Here is a 6,814-nt window from a genome sequence, read left to right as displayed (position 1 = left end):
CAGGGTAGCCCGTCTGAAAAAAATCGCTAGCCCCAGGACGTCGGGCTAGCGATTTTGCGAGCCCTGTATCTGATTGAGGAATCACTCATCTTTGGAAAAGAGAGTTTATTACAGAGAAATGCCTCTTTCCAAAATAAAAGCTATACTATCCGCTTCTTCTGGGCTATATTCTCAGCAGCATAAGGAGAATCATGTGCTAACAGCTGTCTAAATGACTCGGCTAAAGTTAGTAGCATGCTTGTTGTTTTTGTCTTTGCACTAGGATGATGTAAATGTGCAGTCATATTCATTGTGTTCCCACTAGTGCTTTCAGGTTAATCTCGTTCAAATGACCTTAACGCCACAACACGGCAAATCTCCGTTAACGAGCTACCGCCGATCGCCCTGTGCATGGGGCTAGACGGCCAACACGTTAACGAGCTAACTGCGCTAACACACTAGTTCCCACCTATGTAATTGAGCATTGCGTGGCACATCCAACATACTGTTTTACTTTAGTCCATGACTCGCTTACCTTCAGGGTCATACGTCACATGAAAACCAAAATAATTCCAAACGCCAGATCTGAATGAGGGTGTGGGGGGGTCCATGTTGCAAGGAGAACTTAACTTCTGTCTTGCTAGCTTGCCCTGCGCTCTTCCTTCTGACTATGCTGTCTGTGTTGAGCGCTCAGTGGATCTGCGCTCGACAGTGCAGCCTAGGCGGAGTAGTCGAACGCAGATTCACTGAGCGCTCAACACAGACAGCATAGTCAGAAGGAAAGTTGATAAAATAAATTACAAATGTTGTATTGTTCGATACATATGCGTACCGAACCGAAAGCACTGTATCGAACGGTTCAATATCGATACGAATATCGTTGCACCCCTACTATCTATCTATCTATATATATATATATATATATATATATATATATTATATATATATATATATATATATATTAGGGGTGCAACGATATTCGTATCGATATTGAACCGTTCGATACAGTGCTTTCGGTTCGGTATGCATATGTATCGAACAATACAAAATTTGTAATTTATTTTATCAACTTTCCTTCTGACGATGCTGTCTGTGTTGAGCGCTCGGTGAATCTGCGTTCGACTACTCCGCCTAGGCTCGACAGTGCAGCCTAGGCGGAGTAGTCGAATGCAGATTCACTGAGCACTCAACACAGACAGCATCGTCAGAAGGAAGAGCGCAGGGCAAGCTAGCGAGACAGAAGTTAAGCTCTCCTTGCAACATGGACCTCCCCCACCCTCATTCAGATCTGGCGTTTGGAATTATTTTGGTTTTCATGTGACGTATGACCCTGAAGGTAAGCGAGTCATGGACTAAAGTAAAACAGTATGTTGGATGTGCCATGCAATGCTCAATTACATGGGTGGGAACTAGTGTGTTAGCGCAGTTAGCTCATTAACGTGTTGGCCGTCTAGCCCCATGCACGGGGAGATTTGCCATGTTGTGGCTTTAAGGTCATTTCAACGAGACTAACCTGAAAGCACTAGTGGGAACACAACAAATATGACTGCACATTTACGCCGACATCATCCTAGTGCAAAGACAAGTGGAAGCAGAAAAAAAACAAGCAAGCATGCTACTAACTTTAGCCGAGTCATTTAGACAGCTGTTTAATATGCTGCTGAGAATATAGCCCAGAAGAAGCGGATAGTATAGCTTTTATTTTGGAAAGAGCCATTTCTCTGTAATAAACTCTCTTTTCCAAAGATGAGTGATTCCTCAATCAGATACAGGGCTCGCAATATCGCTAGCCCGACGTCCCGGGGCTAGCGATTTTTTTCAGTCGGACTACCAAAATTTATCTCTGCCCTGCCCGTCGGCCTATCGTAGGAAGGAAAAATATATGTCAATGCTTTTGCATTCTTTCAGAAATGTAGCTGGGTAATTATGTCATTGGCATCGGTGAGCCACTGTCAATATGTGACAATTCCTCTGACATCGTCTTATTAATTGTTAGCTTACTATGCAAACATGACAAGTGAAATCTCCCGCAGCAAGCTTAAACATGTGAGAGGTTGATCGCGCAGAGAATCGCTGAGCTTATGTGAGTGCGTGTGTAAAAGCAGCAGGATATATATTTGACTACGATGACCTGGATGACTGAGAACCTTCACAGACAGATATATATTTTAGTTCTGCTGAGCCAAATAAGACAGGTCAGGGTGAAGAAGTGACAGCCAAAGAAAAGCTTACCACAAAACGGAGAAGTTATGACAAATCAGACTATAAGGCAAAAAGAAAGTGCAGCTTTATGGTTTCATGGACAAAAGAATTTCTGTGGCTGCAATATGACGAGCTAAATAACCAGGGCTGCACATAAGTGGTCCGCAGGTGCGCATTCGCTGTCAAAATAAAAAACACGCACAAGGGTTAGGGTTAAATTTAAAAACTGTACTTTTGAGTTAAAATATATATTTATAATTTTAATAAATGACAAATTAAAAAGGCATGAACATTTTTTTTGTATCGAAAAAATATCGAACCGTGACACCAAAGTATCGAACCGAACCGAACCGTGAATTTTGTGTATCGTTGCACCCCTATCTATCTATCTATCTATCTATCTATCTATCTATCTATCTATCTATATATATATATATATATATATATATCGATCGATCGATCGATCGATCGATCGATCGATAGATATATATATATATATATATATATATATATATATATATATATCGATCGATCGATCGATCGATAGATAGATATATATAGATATATAGTGAAACTCAATTTCCTCTCCAGGTTACGAGTTATCAACTTTAAGGTGCGCGTTTCAGAGTTATGCCCGAGAGTCAAGTGTTGATTGACCAGTAATTGGGCTTAACTCTCCTTTTATTACCTCACCAAAGCCATAGCAACAATACACTGCCAGTCTCAGACTTCATTTTTTCACTGCTAGTGAAGCCCCCTGAGTATTTGAAAACGCCACTTAAAGTAGTAACTCAGTTCTAAGCCCAACTGGGCGACTTACCTTCTTCTGTCTGACAACTATGGCTTCAGTTTGGAGGTTATATTGTTCATTCTATCTGCTCAATTAGGCTTCAGACCACCACAGTGCGAGCTGGAGACCACCACTCAATGAAGCTAGTCTGCCAACTCGGAGACCCTGGTGTGAGTTTCATGCAGTGTTGCACAAGAATGTCATCACAGAGAGCTGAACAACATCAGCTTAACAGGTTAACAAAAGGCAGACTATATGTAGAAGGAGGGATGGAGATATGAGATCTTGGGATCTACCATCTTGGTTAACACAGCTGTTTATTTCAGATGGGATTTAGGGACCAATTACTAGACAAGCGTGATACCAACACTAGTAGAAACTATGGTAGCCTACAGTAATTATTTATCAAACCTAAATTGGGCATTCTGTCATAATAAAGAGTTTTAGAATATGCACCTAATATCTGAAGAATGTTCTGTGACATTCAGTTTCCCTGTTAATAATAATTTTTTACTTTTGTGGTGAGAAAAAATAGTCCTTGCCTCTCTCTGAAGGACTGCTCTGTAGCTGGAGCAGCAAAAGTACAAACAACACAATGAATCAGTTTTCAGTTTTATTTGTCATATGCAAGTTAGCACAGGGTCAACATTGCAATGAAATGTGTTTGACGAGCAGCAGTCACTCAGCAGCATGATACAGTAGGAGAAAATATAATAAAATAAAATAATAAAGAAAATAGAAAAATAGTAAGGAGCAAAATATTAGAGAGACATGGTAAAAGAGAAAAGATGACTAAATATATATGTATCTATAAATATAAATATATGTACACTAGTGATTAAATAAGAAAATCTTGAAAAGAAATATGACGGGAGGGCAGATGGGATATTGCACAGGAATGAGCAGCAGAAAATTACAGTATTGCACTTTTAAATATAAATATCAATGACATTAAAGTGGAGTGACCAGTGCAGATTAAACAGAGTACTTGTGAAGCTGCAGGTAGCTTCTGAGTGCTGTGTTGTGTGTGTTTAAGTGTTGTGGTTGAGGTGTCGTATGGCTTGGTGGTAAAAACTGTTTTTAAGTTTTGTAGTCCGAGCAGACAGGCTCCTGTAACGTCTGCCAGATGGTAACAAGGAGAACCGCTGATGTGCTGGGTGGCTCTGGTCCTTGATGATGCTGTGTGCTTTACGGAGGCATCGCTGGAGATAAATGTCCTGAATGGCAGGAAGCCTCGTGCCAGTGATGTGCTCTGCTGCCTTCACCACCCTCTGTAGTGATTTACGGCTGCTGGCAGAGCAGCTTCCGTACCAAACTGTGATGCAGCTCGTCAGCAAGCTCTCAATTGCACACCTGTAAAAATTTGAGGTGATGTTGGCATTCATGCTGAACTTCCTCAGCCTCCTCAGGAAGTAAAGCCGCTGGCGAGCTTTCCTGATAGCAGTGTCTGTGTGAAGGGTCCAGGAGAAGTCCTCAGTGATGTTGACTCCAAGGAACTTGAAGCTGCTGACCCTTTCGACCTTGACACCGTTGATGTAGATGGGCTGGTGTTCTCTGACTGGTCGTTTCCGGTAGTCCACTATCATCTCTCTAGTTTTGCTGATGTTGAGAGTCAGGTTATTTTCCAGGCACCACTCGTACAGCGCCATCACCTCCTCTCTATAGGCCGTCTCATCGTTGTCTGTGATGAGGCCTATGATGGTTGTGTCATCCGCAAACTTGATGATGATGTTGGACTCTTGTTTAGCAACATAGTCGTGTGTGAACAGGGAATATAGGAGGGGGCTAAGCACACAACCCTGTGGCGTACCTGTGTTTAGGATGAGTGATGAGGAGGTGTGCTTACCAACTCTCACCACCTGGGGCCTGTTTGTGAGGAAGTTTAGAATCCATCTGCAGATCGGTGTTCCCAGCCCAAGGTCGACGAGCTTCGTGGCAAGTTTTGAGGGGATGATGGTGTTAAATGCCGAGCTGTAGTCGATGAAGAGCATCCTTGCAAATGTATTCCCTTTCTCCAGGTGAGTGAGGGTGGTGTGCGTTGCCAGGGCGATGGAATCCTCTGTGGCTCTGCTTGTCTGATAGGCAAACTGAAGAGGGTCCAGTGTGTCAGGGAGGGAGGAGCAGATATGACCTTTGACCAGCCGCTCCAGGCACTTCATGATGACGGATGTCAGTGCAACAGGACGGTAGTCATTCAGACAGGAAACCACTGATTTTTTGGGAACGGGAATGATGGTGGATGCTTTGAGGGACGTGGGGACCACTGACTGCCTCAGGGAGAGGTTGAAGATGTTGGTGAACACCTCTGCCAGCTCGTCTGCACACACTCTGAGTAGCCGGCCTGGGATGCCGTCTGGTCCTAGAGCTTTGTGAGGATTTACCTTTTTAAAGGTCCATCTCACAGCTTCTGTTTTCAGAGTTAGAGTTAGAGTTGCAGCCTCACTGTCATTTTATTTTACAATATATATTATTTCTGTTGACAATTCTAGCCTGTTAACTGAAAGTGATCCCCTAGGAGGAGCTGAAAAAAATATTCAAGGGACAGGGGATGTCTAAACAACCTTTCTTAGCCTTCTAGTGTGTGAATGTGTGTGTGAATGGGTGGATGACAGGTTGTGTAAAGCACTTTGGGGTCCTTAGGGACTAGAAAAGCGCTATACAAATACAAGCCATTTACCATTTTTATTTTTCTACCACTGCAACTTGACATAAGCATCAGAAAATCAATGAATGGGTGGATGGATGGTTCCATAACACCTTGGGCACGCTGTCTCGTCAGGTCAGCTGGCCAGTCAATAAACAGTTTCTAGAAGTGGGATCACCATTCGGTAAAAATATCAACACAGGATACACTTACAGACCCTCTCTTTGACCTTGTGTAAAAAGATTGTTGTCACTGCTCTTATCTGAGGCAACTTAAAGAGATATTCTTGATGATAACACACCACAGGGTAGTTCCCATTTCAAGGGCTGTAGAATGGATATGTAACAATGCCTTTGCTAAACATTTGAAAATCAACATTGTCATTGTGAGCAGGTTAGCATGCTTATTAGCATACTGAGATGACAGCTACAACACTTTTTTTCATAACAAATACATTTACAAATGAGAATGGATCTGCAAATAAAGATGACTGCTCCCCTCCATCAGCTTTTCTCCTAACTGCATTGTCAGAGATCCATACTCTTTTCTAATCTACCACTGTTTGGATTAGAGTACTCACTTTGTACTTGAACCACAACTTGGTTTTTAGTGCTGTTCAGTTCACAAAATAATTCTGGACAAATATTTATGGGCATTTTGACACGTTTTGACAGATGTCTCCACTTAAATGACACTATTTTATTGAGTGGAAAAATATCCATTATATACTGTATGGATTAATAAATGAAGGTTGGAAGTTTGGTTTCAGGAAGGGAAGCAGCTGCTAAATGCTAAAACAACGAGAGTAAAACAATCAGACCTCTAGAGAATAGAAGCAGAAGAAGTAGAAGGTGAAAAATCAGCAGCTCCGCTATTAAAATGCACCCTAGAGAAACGACTTGCCCTTTTCCTTAATTTAAAGCATCTTATTGAACCGACCAGTGGAGGTGTATTTACTCCAAGCTGTGAGAGTGTGAGTTTCTCTGCATGTGCGTCGCTCCTTCTCTGTAATGCAAGTGGAGCAGAAGCTGCTTCACAGGATGGATGGCTGCTGTCAGATGGAGTAGAAGAGCTAGATTGATAGTGGTGGAGAGAGAAAGAGAGTGAAAGACACGGGTTGAGACAGTGTGAGAGGTGTGAGACTGATAACAGATGGTTTGCAAGAGGTGGAGTCCTCTGCTCCTCTTTCCACTCTCGTA

The sequence above is a fragment of the Aulonocara sp. 'chitande type north' Nkhata Bay genome, linkage group LG6 (assembly GCF_057382095.1).
Source record: "Aulonocara sp. 'chitande type north' Nkhata Bay isolate Kocher_YH1m ecotype deep benthic linkage group LG6, A_spYH_male_GT1.1, whole genome shotgun sequence".
Lineage (NCBI taxonomy): Eukaryota > Metazoa > Chordata > Actinopteri > Cichliformes > Cichlidae > Aulonocara > Aulonocara sp. 'chitande type north' Nkhata Bay.
Note: the sequence above shows the minus strand (reverse complement) of the source record.